Raw genomic sequence first — 20,307 nt, forward strand, 5'->3', positions numbered from 1 at the left:
GGATTTGGAGATGAACCTTTCCATCTCCCATGACTCGGAGGTGGAAGCTTTTGTCTTCCCCTTCCCCTTTCTTGAGGATTCTCCGGTCTTAGGTGCCATCAATGGTAATGGAAAAACAAAAAGCTTATGCTTTTACCATACCAAACTTAGAATATTGCTCGTCCTCGAGCAAGAAAAGAAGAACAGAAGAAGAAGAAGAAGAAATGGAGGAGTGGGAGAGTGGGAAGTGTTTCGGCCAAGAGGGGTGTAGAGGGGTGTGTTATGTGAATTTGATGAAGAATAGAAGGCTTTATATAGGGAAGGGAGGGGGGTTAAGGTTCGGCCATATGGGTGGGTTTGGGTGGGAAATTGGTTTTGAATTTTGAAGGTAGGTGGAGTTTATGAGGTAGGTTTATGGGGAAGAGTGGATGGATGTGAGTGGTGAAGAGGTGAGTGGAGGTAGGTGGGGATCCTGTGGGGTCCACAGACTCTGAGTGGATCCTGTGGGGTCCACAGATCCTGAGGTGTTCAAGGATTTACATCCCTGCACCCATTAGGCATGTAAAAATGCCTTTGCACACAACTCTGGGCGTTCAGCGCCAGGTTGGTGGCCATTTTGGGCGTTCAACGCCCATTTGTGTGCCAATTCTGGCGTTGAACGCCAGAACCATGCCTGTTCTGGCATTCAGCGCCCAGAAGCTGCCCATTTTGGGCGTTCAGCGCCAGAACCATGCTCTGTTCTGGCGCTGAACGCCAAACAGATGCTCCTCCAAGGTGTGATTTTTCTTCTGCTATTTTTGATTCTGTTTTCAATTTTTCTATTTATTTTGTGACTCCACATGATCATGAACCTATAAAGACATGAAAAACAATAAAAATAAAAATTAGATAAATAAACATTGGGTTGCCTCCCAACAAGCGCTTCTTTAATGTCAATAGCTTGACAGTGGGCTCTCATGGAGCCTTACAGATGTTCAGAGCATTGTTGAAACTCTCCAACACCAAACTTAGAGTTTGGATATGGGAGTTCAACACCAAACTTAGAGTTTGGTTGTGGCCTCCCAACACCAAACTTAGAGTTTGACTGTGGGGGCTTGGGTTGACTCTGCTTTGAGAGAAGCTTTTCATGCTTCCTCTCCATGGTTGCAGAGGAAGATCCTTGATTTTTAAACACAAGGGAGTCCTCATTCCATTGAAGGACTATTTCACCTCTGTCAATCATCAATCACAGCTCTTGCTGTGGCCAGGAAAGGTCTTCCTAGGATGATGGATTCATCCTCTTCCTTTCCAGTATCCAGGACTATGAAATCAGCAGGGATGTAAAGGCCTTCAACCTTTACTAACACGTCCTCTACTTGTCCATATGCCTGTTTTCTTGAATTGTTTGCCATCTCTAATGAGATTTTAGCAGCTTGCACCCCATAGATTCCCAGTTTCTCTATTACAGAGAGGGGCATGAGGTTTATTCCTGAACCAAGGTCACACAGAGCCTTAAAGATCATGGTGCCTATGGTACAAGGTATTATGAACTTCCCAGGATCCTGTCTCTTCTGAGGCAATGTCAGTTGATCCAGATCACTTAGTTCATTGATGAACAAGGGAGGTTCAACTTCCCAAGTATCAATGCCAAATAATTTGGCATTTAGCTTCATGATTGCACCAAGAAACTTGGCAGTTTGCTCTTCAGTAACATCCTCATTCTCTTTAGAAGAGGAATACTCATCAGAGCTCATGAAGGGCATAAGGAGATTCAATGGAATCTCTATGGTCTCTGGATGAGTCTCAGATTCCTTTGGTTCCTCAGAGGGAAGCTCCTTATTGATCACTGGACGTCCCAGGAGGTCTTCCTCCTTGGGATTTGCGTTTTTCTCTCCCTATTTGGGTTCGGCCATGGTGCTTATGTCAATGGCCTTGCACTCTCCTTTTGGATTCTCTTCTGTATTGCTTGGGAGAGTACTTGGAGGGATTTCAGTTATCCTTTTACTCAGCTGGCCCACTTGTGCTTCCAAATTTCTAATGGAAGACCTGGTTTCATTCATGAAACTCACAGTGGCCTTAGATAGATCAGAGACTAGATTTGCTAAATTAGAAGCATTTTGTTCAGAGTTCTCTATCTGTTCCTGAGTGGATGATGGAAAAGGTTTATTATTGTTAAACCTATTTCTTCCACCATTATTAAAGCCTTGTTGAGACTTTTGATCCTTCCATGAGAAATTGGGGTGATTTCTCCATGATGAGTTATAGGTGTTTCCATAAGGTTCACCTAAGTAATTTACCTCTGCAATTGCAGGGTTCTTAGGATCATAAGCTTCTTCTGCATAAGAAGCCTCTTGAGTACTGTTGGATGCAGCTTGCATTCCATGAAGACTCTGAGAGATCATATTGACTTGCTGAGTCAATATTTTATTCTGAGCCAATATGGCATTCAGAATATCAACTTCAAGAACTCCCTTCTTCATAGGCGTCCCATTACTCACAGGATTCCTTTCAGAAGTGTACATGAACTAGTTATTAGCAACCATGTCAATGAGTTCTTGAGCTTCTGCAGGAGTTTTCTTTAGGTGAATGGATCCACCTGCAGAAGTGTCCAGTGACATTTTTGATAGCTCAGATAAACCATCATAGAATATATCCAGGATGGTCCATTCTGAAAGCATGTCAGAAGGACACTTTTTGGTCAACTGTTTGTATCTTTCCCAAGCTTCATAGAGGGATTCACCTTCTTTCTGTCTGAAGGTTTGAACATCAGCTCTAAGCTTGCTCAGCTTTTGAGGAGGAAAGTACTTGGCTAAGAAAGCCGTGACCAGCTTATCCCAAGAGTTCAGGCTATCTTTGGGTTGAGAATCCAACCATAATCTAGCTCTGTCTCTTACAGCAAAAGGGAAAAGCATGAGCCTGTAGACTTCAGGATCTACTCCATTAGTCTTAACAGTATCACATATCTGCAAGAATTCAGTTAAGAACTGAAAAGGATCTTCAGATGGAAGTCCATGAAACTTGCAGTTCTGCTGCATCATAGAAACTAATTGAGGTTTCAGCTCAAAGTTGTTTGCTCCAATGGCAGGAATGGAGATGCTTCTTCCATGTAAATTGGAATTAGGTGCAGTAAAGTCACCAAGCATCTTCCTTACATTATTATTATTTTTGGCTGCCATCTCCTCTTCCTGTTCGAAAATTTCTGAAAGGTTTTCTCTGGATTGTTGTATTTTAGCTTCTCTTAGTTTCCTTCTCAGAGTCCTTTCAGGTTCTGGATCTGCTTCCACAAGAATGTTCTTATCCTTGCTCCTGCTCATATGACAAAGAAGAGGGCACAGAAAAATAATAATAATAATAGGGATCCTTTATACCACAGTATAGGGATTCCTTTGTGAGTGGAAGAAAAGAGGGAGACAAAGAATGTAATGTAATGGAAGAAACACAACTGTGAGGAGGGTAAAGATGTGAGATGAGATGTTAGTAGATGAATAAATAAATAGAATAAGATGGGAGAGGGAGAATTTTCGAAAATAATTTTTGAAAAAGGGTTAGTGATTTTCGAAAATGGTTTTTTTGAAAAATGTTAGTATTTTTCGAAAATTTTTAAAATCAAAAATAAAAATAAGAATAATTAGTTAATTAAAAAGAAATTTTTGAAAAAGAGGGAAGATATTTTTGAAAATTAGAGAGAGAGAGTTAGTTAGGTAGTTTTGAAAAAGTTAAGAAACAAACAAAAAGTTAGTTAGTTAGTTGAAACAAATTTTGAAAAGATAAGAAGTTAGGAGGTTAAAAAAGATATTTTGAAACCAACTTTTTGAAAAAGGTAAGATAAGAAGATATTTTAGAAATTAGTTTTGAAAAAGATTTGATTTTTAAAATCTCAATTAATGACTTGATTCATAAGAAATCACAAGATATGATTCTAGAACTTAAAGTTTGAATCTTTCTTAACAAGCAAGTAACAAACTTCAAATTTTTGAATCAAAACATTAATTGATTATGTTATTTTCGAAAATTTGATATAAAAATAAGAAAAAGATTTTTGAAAAATATTTTTGGAATTTTCGAAAATAACTAAGAACTTTGAAAAAGATTTGATTTTTGAAAAAGATTTTGAAAAAGATAAGATTTTCAAATTGAAAATTTGATTTGACTCATAAGAAACAACTTGATTTTAAAAATTTTTGAAAAAGTCAACTCAAATTTTCGAATTTGATGAGAGAAAAAGGGAAAGATATTTTTTTGTTTTTTGAATTTTTATGATGAGAGAGGAAAACAGGAAAAATGATGCAATGCATGAAAGTTATCGATCAAAACAATGAATGCATGCAAGAATGCTATGAATGTCAAGATGAACACCAAGAACACTTTGAATGTCAAGATGAACATCATAGACACAATTTTGAAAAATTTTTAATGCAAAGAAAACATGCAAGACACCAAACTTAGAATTCTTTAATGCTTACGCACTAAGAATTCAAGAATGCATATGAAAAACACCATACAACACAAAACAAAAAATCATCAAGATCAAACAAGAAGACTTACCAAGAACAACTTGAAGATCATGAAGAACACTATGAATGCATGAAATTTTCGAAAAATGCAAGATGCACATGCAAATGACACCAAACTTATGACATGACTCATGACTCAAACAAGAAACACAAAAAATGTTTTTGATTTTTATGATTTTCTGATTTTTTTGGATTTTTTTTTTCGAAAATTATATGAAAAAGAAAAATAAGGATTCCAAAATTTTTAACATGAATTCCAGGAATCTTGCATTCTTAGTCTAAAGCTTCAGTCCAGGAATTAGACATGGCTCACTAGCTAGCCAAGCTTTCAATGAAAGCTCCGGTCCAAAACACTAGACATGGCCAATGGCCAGCCAAGCTTCAGCAGGTGAATCAGGAACAGCAGTAGGTGGATTAGCAACAACTAGCTTGCTCTTGATAACAAATTGCTGCCTCAGTCCAAATAAATTTAGACATGGCTTTACAGCCAGCCAGGCTTCACATGCTTCATGAAACACTAGAATTCATTCTTAAAAATTTTGAATAAAATTTTTTAAAACATTTTTATATTATTTTTTTTTTCGAAAACAAAGGAGAAAATTTTGAAATATTTTTGAAAAATTTTTTTAAAAGAAAACAAAAAGAAAATTACCTAATCTGAGCAACAAGATGAACCGTCAGTTGTCCAAACTCAAACAATCCCCGGCAACGGCGCCAAAAACTTGGTACGCGGAATCGTGATTACACTTTAATTATGTAAAGTTCATTGCTCTTTCTTTCCCTGGAAATGGCGCCAAAAACATGATGCCAAAACCACGGTTCACAACTCCGTGTAACTGACCAGCAAGTGCACTGGGTCGTCCAAGTAATACCTTACGTGAGTAAGGGTCGAATCCCACGGAGATTGTTGGTATGAAGCAAGCTATGGTCACCTTGCAAATCTCAGTTAGGCAGATATAAATTGATAATGGTGTTTTCGAATAATAATTAATAGAATATGGATAGAAATACTTATGTAATTCATTGGTGAGAATTTCAGATAAGCGAATGGAGATGCTTTCGTTCCTCTGAACCTCTGCTTTCCTGCTATCTTCATCCAATCAGTCTTACTCCTTTCCATGGCTGGCTTTATGTGATACATCACCACTGTCAATGGCTACTTTCGGTCATCTCTCGGGAAAATGATCCAATGCGCTGTCACGGCACGGCTAATCGTCTGGAGGCATCACCCTTGTCAATGGCTTCATCTTATCCTCTCAGTGAAAATGGTCAACGCACCCTGTCACGGCACGACTATTCATCTGTCGGTTCTCGATCATGCTGGAATAGGATTTACTATCCTTTTGCGTCTGTCACTAACGCCCCGCAATCGCGAGTTTGGAGCTCGTCACAGTCATTCATTCATTGAATCCTACTCGGAATACCATAGACAAGGTTTAGACTTTTCGGATTCTCTTGAATGCCGCCATCATTCTAGCTTACGCCACGAAGATTCTGATTAAGAGATCTAAGAGATACTCATTCAGTCGAAGGTAGAACGGAAGTGGTTGTCAGGCACGCGTTCATAGGGAATGATGATGATTGTCACATTCATCACATTCAGATTGAAGTAAGAATGAATATCTTAGAAGCGAAACAGGATGAATTGAATAGAAAACAGTAGTACTTTGCATTAATCTTTGAGGAATAGCGGAGCTCCACACCTTAATCTATGGAGTGTAGAAACTCTACCGTGAAAATACATAAGTGAAAGGTCCAGGCATGGCCGAGATGGCCAGCCCCCAAAACGTGATCAATATATCAAAAGATAATCAAAAGATGTCTAATACAATAGTAAAAGGTCCTATTTATAATAAACTAGTCACTAGGGTTTACATGAGTAAGTAATTGATGCATAAATTCACTTTCGGGGCCCACTTGGTGTGTGCTTGGGCTGAGCTTTAACTTTCCACGTGCAGAGGCCATTTGTGGAGTTGAACGTCAGGTTTTGATCCATTTCCGGCGTTCAACTCTGGTTTTGGATCCTTTTCTGGCGCTGGACGCCAGAATTGGGCAGAGAGCTGGCGTTGAACGCCAGTTTGCATCATCTATTCTTGGCCAAAGTATGGACTATTATATATTGCTGCAAATCCCTGGATGTCTACTTTTCAATGCAATTGGAAGCGCGCCATTTCGAGTTCTGTAGCTCCAGAGAATTCACTTTGAGTGCAGGGAGGTCAGAATCCAACAGCATCAGCAGTCCTTCTTCAACCTCTGAATCTGATTTCTGCTCAAGTCCCTCAATTTCAGCCAGAAAATACCTGAAATCACAGAAAAACACACAAACTCATAGTAAAGTCCAGAAATGTGAATTTAACATAAAAACTAATGAAAACATCCCTAAAAGTAACTAGATCCAACTAAAAACATACTAAAAACAATGCCAAAAAGCGTATAAATTATCCGCTCATCAGGCATCTCCGGGATCTCATGGTGATGGGCTTCCTGCGCCTCTTGAACTCCATGAATGGGCTCTCTTACTTGCTCCATCCTTTTCTTAGTGATGGGCTTCTCTTCCTCAATGTGAATGTCTCCTTCTATGAAAGCTCCAGCTGAGTAACATAGATGGCAAATAAGATGAGGAAAAGCTAGCCTTGCCCCAGGGGAGGGCTTTTCGGCTATTTTATAGAGTTCAAGGGAGATGACTTCATGAACTTCTACTTCCTCTCCAATCATGATGCTATGGATCATGATGGCCCGATCCACAGTAACTTCAGATCGGTTGCTAGTGGGGATGATGGAGCGTTGGATGAACTCCAACCATCCTCTAGCTGCAGGCTTGAGGTCCTGTCTTCTTAGTTGAACCGGCTTGCCTTTGGAGTCAATCTTCCACTGAGCTCCTTCCACACATATGTCCATGAGGACTTGGTCTAACCTTTGATTAAAGTTGACCCTAGTGTAGGGGCGTGCATCTCCTTGCATCATAGGCAAGTTAAACGCCAACCTCACAGTTTTTGAACTAAAATCTAAGTATTTCCCCCGAACCATGGTGAGATAATTCTTTGGGTCCGGGTTCTTACTTTGATCATGGTTCCTAGTGATCCATGCATTGGCATAGAACTCTTAAACCATTAGGATGCCGACTTGTTGGATGGGTTTTGTTAGAACTTCCCAACCTCTTCTTTGGATTTCATGTCGGATCTCCGGATACTCATTCTTTTTGAGCTTGAAAGGGACCTCGGGGATCACCTTCTTCTTGGCCACAACATCATAGAAGTGGTCTTGATGGGCTTTGGAGATGAACCTTTCCATCTCCCATGACTCGGAGGTGGAAGTTTTTGTCTTCCCTTTCCCTTTTCTAGAGGTTTCTCCGGTCTTAGGTGCCATTAATGGTAATGGAAAAACAAAAAGATTATGCTTTTACCAAACCAAACTTAGAATGTTGCTCGCCCTCGAGCAAAAGAAGAAAGAATAGAAGAAGAAGAAGAAGAAGAAGAAGAAGAAGAAGAAGATATGGAGGAGATGGAGGGATGTGTGTATGGATGTGAGTGGTGAATGGAAAACAGAAGGGATGACCATGAATAGAGAGAGAGAGGGTGAGGTGGGTGGGGATTGTGTGAAAGAGGGGTGAGAAGAAGTGAGTGGAGGTAGCTGGGGATCCTGTGGGGTCCACAGATCCTGAGGTGATCCTGTGGGGTCCACAGATCCTGAGGTGTTCAAGGAATTACAATCTTGCACCAAATTAGGCATGCAAAATGCCCTTGCATGCAACTCTGAGCGTTCAGCGCCAGATTGGCGCTTGTTCTGGGCGTTGAACGCCCATTTGTTGCCCATTTCTGGCGTTGAACGCCAGAACCATGCTTGTTCTGGGCGTTCAGCGCCAGCTCTTCTCCAGGGTGCATGTCTGGCGTTCAAACGCCCAGATGCTGCCCATTTCTGGCGTTCAGCGCCAGAACCATGCTCTGTTCTGGCGTTGAACGCCCAAAACATGCTTCTTACTGGCGTTTAAATGCCAGTAAGGTCTTCCTCCAGGGTGTGATTTTTTTTTCGGCTGTTTTTGATTCTGTTTTCAATTTTTTTATTTATTTTGTGACTCTACATGATCATGAACCTAATAAAACATGAAAAACAATGAAAATTAGATAAATAAAAATTGGGTTGCCTCCCAACAAGCGCTTCTTTAATGTCAATAGCTTGATAGTGGGCTCTCATGGAGCCTCACAGATGTTCAGAGCATTGTTGAAACTCTCCAACACCGAACTTAGAGTTTGGATATGGGGGTTTGACACCAAACTTAGAGTTTGGTTGTGGCCTCCCAACACCAAACTTAGAGTTTGACTGTGGGGGCTTTGTTTGACTCTGTTTTGAGAGAAGCTTTTTATGCTTCCTCTCCATGTTTACAGAAGGATAACCTTGAGTTGTAAACACAAGGGAGTCCCCATTCAATTGAAGGACTAATTCACCTCTGTCAACATCAATCACAGCTCTTGCTGTGGCTAGGAAGGGTCTTCCAAGGATGATGAATTCATCCTCATCCTTCCCAGTATCTAGGACTATGAAATCAGCAGGGATGTAAGGCCTTCAACCTTTACTAACACGTCCTCTACTTGTCCATAAGCCTGTTTTCTTGAATTGTCTGCCATCTCTAATGAGATTTTAGCAGCTTGTACCCCATAGATTCCCAGTTTCTCTATTATAGAGAGGGGCATGAGGTTTATCCCTGAACCAAGGTCACACAGAGCCTTAAAGATCATGGTGCCTATGGTACAAGGTATTAAGAACTTTCCAGGATCCTGTTTCTTCTGAGGCAATGTCAGTTGATCCAGATCACTTAGTTCATTGGTGAACAAGGGAGGTTCATCTTCCCAAGTTTCAATGCCAAATAATTTGGCATTCAGCTTCATGATTGCCCCAAGGTACTTGATGACTTGCTCCTCAGTGACATCCTCATTCTCTTCAGAAGAGGAATACTCATCAGAGCTCATGAATGGCATAAGGAGGTTTAATGGAATCTCTATGGTCTCTGGATGATCCTCAGATTCCTTTGGTTTCTCAGAGGAAAACTCCTTATTTATCACTGGACATCCCAGGAGGTCTTCCTCCTTGGGATTCACGTCCTCTCCTTCCCTTACAGGTTCGGCCATGGTAATTAACTCAATGGCCTTGCATTCTCCTTTTGGATTCTCTTCTGTATTGCTTGGGAGAGTACTAGGAGGGATTTCAGTGATCCTTTTACTCAGCTGGCCCACTTGTGCCTCCAAATTTCTAATGGAAGACCTTGTTTCATTCATGAAACTCACAGTGGCCTTAGATAGATCAGAGACTAAGTTTGCTAAATTAGAAGTATTTTGTTCAGAATTCTCTGTCTGTTGCTGAGTGGATGATGGAAAAGGCTTGCTATTGCTAAACCTGTATCTTCCACCATTATTAAAGCCTTGTTGAGGCCTTTGTTGATTCTTCCATGAGAGATTTGGGTGATTTCTCCATGAGGGGTTATAGGTGTTTCCATAAGGTTCACCCATGTAATTCACCTCTGCTATTGCAGGGTTTTCAGGATCATAAGCTTCTTCTTCAGAAGTTGCCTCTTGAGTACTGTTGGATGCAGCTTGCATTCCATTCAGACTCTGAGAAATCATATTGACTTGCTGAGTCAATATTTTATTCTGAGCCAATATGGCATTCAGAGTATCAATTTCAAGAACTCCCTTCTTCATAGGCGTCTCGTTATTCACAGGATTCCTTTTAGAAGTGTACATGAACTGGTTATTAGCAACCATGTCAATGAGTTCTTGAGCTTCTGCAGGCGTTTTCTTTAGGTGAATGGATCCACCTACAGAAGTATCCAATGACATCTTTGATAGCTCAGATAAACCATCATAGAATATATCCAGGATGGTCCATTCTGAAAGCATGTCAGAAGAACACTTTTTGGTCAGCTGCTTGTATCTTTCCCAAGCTTCATAGAGGGATTCACCTTCTTTCTGTCTGAAGGTTTGAACATCCACTCTAAGCTTGCTCAGCTTTTGAGGAGGAAAGAACTTGGCTAAGAAAGCCGTGACCAGCTTATCCCAATAGTTCAGGCTGTCTTTGGGTTGAGAGTCCAACCACACTCTAGCTCTGTCTCTTACAGCAAAAGGAAAAGCATGAGCCTATAGACTTCAGGATCTACTCCATTAGTCTTAACAGTATCACATATCTGCAAGAATTCAGTTAAGAACTGAAAAGGATCTTCAGATGGAAGTCCATGAAACTTGCAGTTCTGCTGCATCAGAGAAACTAGCTGAGGTTTCAGCTCAAAGTTGTTTGCTCCAATGGCAGGAATGGAGATGCTTCTTCCATGTAAATTGGAATTAGGTGCAGTAAAGTCACCAAGCATCCTTCTTGCATTATTATTATTTTTGGCTGCCATCTCCTCTTCCTGTTCGAAAATTTCTGAAAGGTTATCTTTGGGTTGTTGTAATTTAGCTTCTCTTAGTTTCCTCTTCAGAGTCCTTTCAGATTCTGGATCTGCTTCAACAAGAATATTCTTGTCCTTGCTCCTGCTCATATGACAAAGAAGAGGGCACAGAAAAAAATAATAATAATAATAATAATAGGGATCCTTTATACCACAGTATAGAGGTCCCTGTGTGGGTGGAAGAAAGGAAGGGGACAAAGAATGTAATGTAAGGAAAGAAACACAAGGGTGAGGAGAGCAGAGATGTGAGATGAGGAGATGTTAGTAGATGAATAAATAAATAGAATAAGATGAGAGAGGGAGAATTTCGAAAATAATTTTTGAAAAAGAGTTAGTGATTTTCGAAAATAGTTTTTGAAAAAGGTTAGTAGTTTTTCGAAAATTAAAATCAAAAATTGAAATAATTAATTATTTAAAAAGAAATTTTGAAAAAGAGGGAAGATATTTTCGAAAATTAGAGAGAGAGGGAGTTATTTAGGTAGTTTTGAAAAAGATAAGAAACAAACAAAAAGTTAGTTAGTTAGTTGAAACAAATTTTGAAAAGATAAGAAGTTAGGAAGTTAGAAAAGATATTTTGAAATCAAATTTTTGAAAAAGATAAGATAAGAAGATATTTTTGAAAAGATATGATTGAAATTAGTTTTAAAAAAAGATTTGATTTTTAAAATCACAATTAATGACTTGATTCACAAGAAATCACAAGATATGATTCTAGAACTCAAAGTTTGAATCTTTCTTAACAAGCAAGTAACAAACTTGAAATTTTTGAATCAAAACATTAATTGATGATGTTATTTTCGAAAATTATGATATAAAATTAAGAAAAGATTTTTGAAAAATATTTTTGTAATTTTCGAAAATAACTATGAAAATAAAAAAGATTTGATTTTTGAAAAAGATTTTGAAAAAGATAGGATTTTTAAATCGAAAATTTGATTTGACTCATAAAAGTAACTAGATTTTAAAAAGTTTTGAAAAAGTCAACTCAAATTTTCGAATTTATGAGAGAAAAGAGGGAAAGATATTTTTTTGATTTTTTTTGAATTTTTATAATGAGAGAGAAAAACATTAAAAATGCTCAATGCATGGAAATTTTGGATCAAAATAATGAATGCATACAAGAATGCTATGAATGTCAAGATGAACACCAAGAACACTTTGAATGTCATTATGAACATCAAGACTTATTTTTGAAAATTTTTATATGCAAAGAAAACATGCAAGACACCAAACTTAGAAATCTTTCATGTTTAGACACTATGGATGCAAAAATGCACATGAAAACCAAGAAAAGATGCAAAACAAGAAAACATCAAGATCAAACAAGAAGACTTACCAAGAACAACTTGAAGATCATGAAGAACACATGCATGAATGCAATTTTCGAAAAATGCAATATGAATATGCAATTGACACCAAACTTAAAAATTGACTCAAGACTCAAACAAGAAACACAAAATATTTTTGATTTTTATGATTTTATGATTTTTTTTTTTGCATTTTCTTTAAATTTTTTTTTCGAAAATCATTTTGAAAAAGAAAAATAAAGATTCCAAAATTTTTAATATGAATTCCAGGAAGCTTATGCTCTTTAGTCTAAAGCTCCAATCAAAGGGTCAGGCATGGCTTAATAGCCAGCCAAGCTTTAGTATGTAACTCAGACATGACACGCCTAACATTCCCTACAGTCGGCCAGACTTCAACATGCTTCATGAAACACTAGAATTCATTCTTAAAAATTCTGAAGAAAAATATATTTTTGAAAACATTTTTATTTTAAAATTTTTTTCGAAAACAAAGGAGAAATTTTTTTGAAAGATTTTTGAAAAATTTTCGAAAACAAAACAAAAAGAAAATTACCTAATCTGAGCAACAAGATGAACCGTCAGTTGTCCAAACTCAAACAATCCCCGGCAACGGCGCCAAAAACTTGGTGCACGAAATTGTGATCTCTGGTAATGGCTCCAAAAACTTGGTGCTCTAATCTCAATTCATAATTTGTCATAACTTCGATACAACTAACCAGCAAGTGCACTGGGTCGTCCAAGTAATAAACCTTACTTGAGTAAGGGTCGATCCCACGGAGATTGTTGGTATGAAGCAAGCTATGGTCACCTTGTAAATCTCAGTCAGGCGGATATAAAATAGTTATGGAGTTTTCGAATATCAAGAATAAAATAGGGATAGAAATACTTATGTAATTCATTGGTGAGAATTTCAGATAAGCGTGTAGAGATGCTTTCGTTCCTCTGAATCTCTGCTTTCCCGCTGTCTTCATCCAATCAGTCTTACTCCTTTCCATGGCTGGCTTTATGCAAGGGCATCACCGTTGTCAATGGTTACATCCCATCCTCTTGTGAAAATGTTTCAAATGCTCTGTCACAGCACGGCTAATCATCTGAGGTTCTCGATCATGCTGGAATAGGATTCACCCTCCTTTTGCGTCTGTCACTACGCCCAGCACTCGCGAGTTTGAAGCTCGTCACAGTCATTCAATCCTTGAATCCTACTCAGAATACCACAGACAAGGTTTAGACTTTTCGGATTCTCATCAATGCCGCCATCAATCTAGCTTACACCACGAAGATTCTGATTAAGAGATCTAAGAGATACTCATTCAATCTAAGGTAGAACGGAAGTGGTTGTCAGGCACGCGTTCATAAGGAATGATGATGATTGTCACGTTCATCACATTCAGATTGAAGTGCGAATGAATATCTTAGAAGCGGAACAAGTTAAATTGAATAGAAAAACAGTAGTACTTTGCATTAATCTTTGAGGAACAGCAGAGCTCCACACCTTAATCTATGGAGTGTAGAAACTCTACCGTTGAAAATACATAAGTGAAAGGTCCAGGCATGGCCAAATGGCCAGCCCCCATGATCTAAGAACTAGGCGTCCAAAGATGTTCAAAAGATTCAAAGATTCAAAGATGTCTAATACAATAGTAAAAAGTCCTATTTATAATAAACTAGCTACTAGGGTTTACAGAAGTAAGTAATTGATGCATAAATCCACTTCCGGGGCCCACTTGGTGTGTGCTTGGGCTGAGCTTGAAGTCTACACGTGGAGAGGTCATTCTTGGAGTTGAACGCCAGCTTTTGTGCCATTTTGGGCGTTGAACTTCACTTTGCAACTTGTTTCTGGCGCTAGACGCCAGAATTAGGCAGAGAGCTGGCGTTGAACGCTAGTTTGTGTCGTCTAAACTTGGGCAAAATATAGACTATTATATATTTCTGGAAAGCCCTTGATGTCTATTTTCCAGCACAATTGAAAGCGCGCCATTTTGAGTTCTGTAGCTCTAGAAAATCCATTTTGAGTGCAGAGAGGTCAGAATCCAACAGCATCAGCAGTCCTTCTTCAACCTCTGAATCTGATTTTTGCTCAAGTCCCTCAATTTCAGCCAGAAAATACTGAAATCACAGAAAAACACACAAACTCATAGTAAAGTCCAGAAATATGAATTTAACATAAAAACTAATGAAAACATCCCTAAAAGTAACCAGATTCTACTAAAAACATACTAAAAACAATGCCAAAAAGCGTATAAATTATCCGATCATCAGTGTGCTAGTCTAGATGTGTTTGTTTTCACTTTCACTAGTTTTAATGCTTGTCTTGTCCCCTGAGTCTTTTCAATTTAAATAAAAGAAATGTTTGAACAGAAGTGGAATAGTTCCTTTTTCGCAAGGAAATGAAATAACAGTAAGTGGTGGTATATATGTTTGATTGTGTAGTAGCTCACTTATAATGACTAAAAGGATAGATTGTTCCCCTTTTATTATAAACTAGCATACTGTTTATGAATCTTAGCAAATAAAAATCCTTGGATGAAAGAGAAACAAACAAAAAGAAAGAAAAAGAAAAGCCAAAAGTGGCAACCAAAAACAGAAGAAAGCAAAAGAATAAGGCTAGACACCAATAGCTTGGACCTTAGGACATATGCCTGTGGTGTCTTTGTACTAGGATCTGCTTGGATGATTAGGTTTTATGGAGTGCTTTAAAACTTGGTAACTTGGGTTAACTAACCCAGGATTATCAACCAAAAGTCCATTATCAAGAGCAACCTAGTTACAAGGCATTTAGTAACCCAAAGAGGTGCTGGGCACCAATGTCTTAAGAAGAATTGTGAGCCAAGTGTCTGTAGTGAATATGTATTGAGTACAAGTAAGCTAAGAAGCTGCTACAACACATGACACTGAGCATAAGTCTACAGCAAAAGAAAATAAAGAAAAGCAATTATCAAGGATGAGTGAATAATAAGAGGTCATAGCAGTATGTTAGCTGAAGCTTGAAGGAGACAATATATTCCTAAGAATCAACAAGAAGTGAGTTACTGCATTGTCTGCATAAAACCCCATAGACTACTAATAATGACTTGCTGATATGAACATCACTTTCTGTTTCACTCTTTCTTCTCAATAATTCAGTGCTTGCTTAGGGACAAGCAAGATTTAAGTTTGGTGTTGTGATGCCAGGGCATCTTAGGCTAGTTTCACTACCCTTTTTCTTTGTTTTTAATATGTTTTATGCACTTTCTTGAGTTATAAGTAAGCAATTGGGATAAAATTCATGCATGCCTAGAATCACCTAACCATGGTTAATTTGATGCAATTTCATGAGAATTATGATATAATTACTTGTGTGCTAAGAATGATGAGAATTCTTATGACTTTAGCAAAGCTTTGATGCATGTATTGGTTGATGACAGGTGAAGAAAGGCATGGAAGGAAGTTGAAGAAGAAGCTTGGAAAAGATGAAGAAGAAGCAATGGTGGTGGCCAAGTTGGACCACCAACGTTGCCTCAAACGTTGAAAGGGGGGCAAAGCAATTCTCTGTATAATTTGCGGGTGCTCACGTTGGAGGGAACGTTGGCCAGCCAACGTTACCCCCAATGTTGTGAATAAATGAGCTTTCTGAAAAATTTGAAAATCTATAGCGACGTGCACGCGTGCTGTACGCGTACGAGTGGATTTGAAATTCTGGCAATCCACGCGCACGCGTAGTTGACGTGTACGCGTGGATGGGTAACGTTGGACCCCAAATGCTACCTCCAATGTTGGTGGCCAACATGCGCGATTGTAATCTCCAAAGTCTGAATTTGAAAACGCGCAATGACGCGTATGTGTCCTTGGTGCATACGCGTGGGCCTAACTTTTGAGAATCCATGCCCACACGTACAGCACGCGTGGATTGGCCAACGTTGCCAGTCCAACGCTGAGGCCAACGCTCTTCTACATGTTTTGAAATCTGGAAATGGGATTTTAGCATTCACGCGCACACGTGCAACACGCGTACGCGTGGATGCGCATTCTGACCCCATGGGCTCGGATGCGCAAGGCACACGTACGCGTGGGTAGAAGAACGTTGGCACTCCAACGTTGAGTCAAACGCCAATGACAGCAAATTTATCTGGTTTTTAAGAAAGGCGTTTGAGTCAACGTTGGCCATCAAATGTTGACTCCAACTTGAAGCACCAGAACTTGTAATTCAAACAGATCTCTTCTCAACAGCAAGGGAAACCAATTGAAGCCATTTCAACCTAATTCCATCAAGGCCAAAAGCCCAATTCAAAGATTGAAGATCAATGGAAGAAAGTATATAAATAGCTTAGAATTAAAGTTAGAGAGAACTTTTACTTCACTTTTTACTTTTCGGTTCATTTTAATTCAGAATGTACCTTTCAATTCCAATTTCCATTTTGAGAGCTATGAACAACTAAACCCCTTTCACTGGGTTAGGGAGCTCTGTGTAATTCAATGGATCAATATTAGTTTTCATTCATCTTCTTCTTTCTTTTCTATTGATTTTGCTAGAAAGATTTTGTTCTTCATCTAATTGGATAGTTGTCTTAGAAAAGAAGCTATTCATAATTGGATCTCCTCTGAACCTTGGAAGAGGAATGAGGAGATCATGCTAGAAATACTTTCTCACATTGGATTAGATTGGGTTTTGGATGGATATAGTGACATGTAACCCTACCAATACTTTGATCTATGAATTTGTGTGGTAGAATCAGTGACCGATCTTCATCTCTTTCCATGAGCACTTAAATCAAGGAATTAGGCAATTGTTCATGCTTAGAGAGATTAGATTACCAAGGAATTGGGATCTAATCACCTAATATTGTCAAGGAGATCAATGAATGCATTGATTGAGGAAGATGAAAATAAACTTGATCCGGAGAATTATCACATCTCCTGACCCCAATGAACTCCCACTTCTGATCTTACCCATTCTTTTATATTTTGTTCTTTAATTTCATGCTGAATCCCCATTCCCATTTAATTTTATGCAATTTAAGCTTCTGTCATTTAATTTCTTGCAATTTAAGTTTTTTGCCAAATTTACATTCTGCAATTCTCAACCAAATCTGATTTTGCTCAACTAGCACAATTCTCCAATTAACATTAATCAACCAACCAATCCCTATGGGATTCGACCTCACTCTATAGTGAGTTTTTACTTGATGACAATCCGGTACACTTGCCGGTAGGAAATTGTTGTGAGACAGTTTTGAGTGAATCACTGTGGGGCCCAGTTGGAACTGATTCTGGCCCCAAAACCCATAAGAAGACCAAGGGATAAGGGAATTCTCATTCAGTCACTTATTTTAGATATTTTCTAGTTAGTTTTGGAAGTTACATTTTCTAGAGAGAGAAACCCTAGCTTCTCTCTAGCTTCTCTAGGGTTTTGCTCTCAAAAATTGGAATTCTCTCATATCCATTGTGAGATCTATTGTCAATTCACTTCTACATTGCTTCAAGTTGTAGATCTAAATTCTCCTACTCTCAATTTAGTTCTTGTTGTTCAAGTTACTTGTGGATCTTAACTTTTGGATGTTGTTGCTTTGATTTCTATTAATACATTGAGGTAATTTCATGTTCCTAGTTCTCAATTGCTAATCTCTTGTTGTTAATTTCAAGTTTACTCTCAATTTTACCATGTCTCTTATCCTTGCTCTCCAAGTGTTTGAGAAAATGCCAACTTTAGCTATGGAGTAGACTTTTCATACTTGGCTTGGGGGTTGAGATATTGGAGACACTTGAATTATTAATGTCTATTGTTGATAATCAATTGGAAATTGCTAATTGGTTTGCATGTCACTAAAGCTAGGCTTCCCTAGGGTTAGACTAGGACTTGTGAATCTAAATTGATTACTTTCACTTGACTTTCCTTTATACTAGAGGTTAACTAAGTGAAGCAATAACTAATTGTGGTCACAATTGATAGAGATGATGATGATAGGATGTCCAATTCTCACTCCTAGCCAAGGCTTTTATATCGCTTGATTTCCATTCACACTATTAGCTTGTTCATCGATTGCATGAAACTCCAAAACATCAATACACTTCTAACCAATGATGTGCACCCTTGAGCACTCCTAGGGAGAACGACTCGGGACTCATACTCTTGGTTATTGATTTTGAATTGTTTGATGTGGAATTGCGTGTTGGTTTAGACTATACTACGATTGGATTTATTGATAATTTCTACACCAGCATAAAATCACTCATCAAAATGGCGCTGTTGCCAGGGAGTTGTACATGAGTGCCATATTGTTGGTTATTGTAAATATGTGGATATGTACACACTTTCCTGCAATTTCTTTGAGAGACGACCCAAGGTTTAAATACTCTCGATTTTTATTCGTTTGACTTAAGTGACAAATAAATTAAACTTTGATTGAGAGTTATCTGTTGGTTTAAAACTATACTTATAATGGAATTATTTTGTGAAAATTCTGGACCGACGATTTCACTCACGTCATGGTCAAAAATGATCTCCCATTTATTCTTTAGTTTATCTCTTTGGGAGGATTCATTTTCGGCAAGGTTGGATTTTTCTTGGGCTACGCTTCTTTTGGTTAGATTGTACTCCCTAATATTCATTCTCCCATCCCTAATTATTATCCTCTTTAGTATATACAGGTTTGATGTCTTTGCAGTTATCCTTTTGTTGATCAACATCATCATTTTGCGAACTGCAAACCATTAATTAGTACTTGCATTGGAGGCTACATTCCCATTGCCTTTTGTTATTCCAACGTTAAATTATACCTTCCCCTAATTTATAGGATTTTTTGACACGTGATGGTCCTTGTACAAACATCCAATATCCGAATGTTTCCTCAACATGGTTAATTACTCTTTTGTCCCTGTCAATATTTGTTGTTTTGAAATGCCCATACCTCTTACCTTCTTCTCCCTCCCATCATTTTCTATCTTCTCTACCTCTCCATCCCTCAGGCCTATGGTCAATTGGGCACATCACATTTTCATAGTACTGGCTGGGTTGAAATACAGCTTTCAGAGTCTCAAAGTTAAGTAATGATCCAATATCTTTCAAGGTCCTTCCATGAGAGCATAATTCAGATCCTATCACTCGGAGAAAATCATTTCTCAGATCGATTACCTCCATACTTTTCTTTTTTTTCCCACATCATTTGTAACCTCCATTTGAGCACCATAATTGAAATATGCCTATCAAAAAGCTTGGCGATAAGTAAATCCCACCATTCTTTTCTGAGCTCCCACTTGGCATTTTTTCCTATCCCTAAATAATAGAGTCTATTTAGCATTTTTCTAATAGGATTTCATTATCATCTTCATCCTCACTATCCTATATTTCTGCATTTCGCTCAAATGAGTTGTGCGCCCTATCTTGACTGTATCTGCAAAGGACCTTTGCTCCTTTAATTGCTCGATATGTCCATCAGAACTATGCACTTAGGTGTCCTGGTTAGGCACTACATTCGTAGGACTTTGCTCCTCTTGAACGCCTTCCATCCAATCCTTCATTTTAGGAGTTAAAACTCTGCTACCAAATAAAAAATCACTTTCCATCTCGAGCTAGCGTTTCCTTTTGCAGAAATTTGTCCGGCAATTCCCCTTGAGATCTAGAATCCTCATGTAATCCATGAGGATGAGATGCCCCTCCTCTCATCTTGGAAGCCAAAAACACCCACTAATAAAAGAAAAAAAAAAAGAAAAACTCTAACAACACACAATCCAATTTATTTACCATTTCTATTCCCCTTTTCTTCCTCCTCCTCCTCCCTCCCTCCCCTTTCCTTTTTTGTTTACTTTTCCTTGGTTTTCATATTAATTTTTTTTTCAATTAACTTTTAGTCACAACACATAAAAAGTTAACATTAATCTCCATAGTACAAAAATTTAGTTAATTTGGTTCTCTTTTTTTAAAATTTATGTTGTCATTGATTGGTAATAAAATCAGGTGAAATAATATACGATATTCTTCTAGATATTTGAGAATCCATCTTCTCACAAAATCATACCTTTTAATTCTTCAAATGAGAGTATGAATGGAATTATAATATCTAATGGATTTTCATACACAAATTTCACTCCTTCAGATGTTTGTAATAAAATTTGGCCA

The 20,307-nt window shown here is 38.2% G+C and overlaps 1 non-coding gene across 1 annotated transcript; it reads left to right on the forward strand.

The window, feature by feature from the left end:
* Positions 1-2,630: 2,630 nt before the first annotated feature.
* Positions 2,631-2,738, forward strand: LOC112787391 (small nucleolar RNA R71). Its single transcript, XR_003194807.1, has one exon. It is a non-coding gene; the product is annotated as a small nucleolar RNA R71 (small nucleolar RNA).
* The last annotated feature ends 17,569 nt before the right edge of the window (positions 2,739-20,307 follow it).

The sequence above is a fragment of the Arachis hypogaea genome, chromosome 20, assembly GCF_003086295.3.
Source record: "Arachis hypogaea cultivar Tifrunner chromosome 20, arahy.Tifrunner.gnm2.J5K5, whole genome shotgun sequence".
Lineage (NCBI taxonomy): Eukaryota > Viridiplantae > Streptophyta > Magnoliopsida > Fabales > Fabaceae > Arachis > Arachis hypogaea.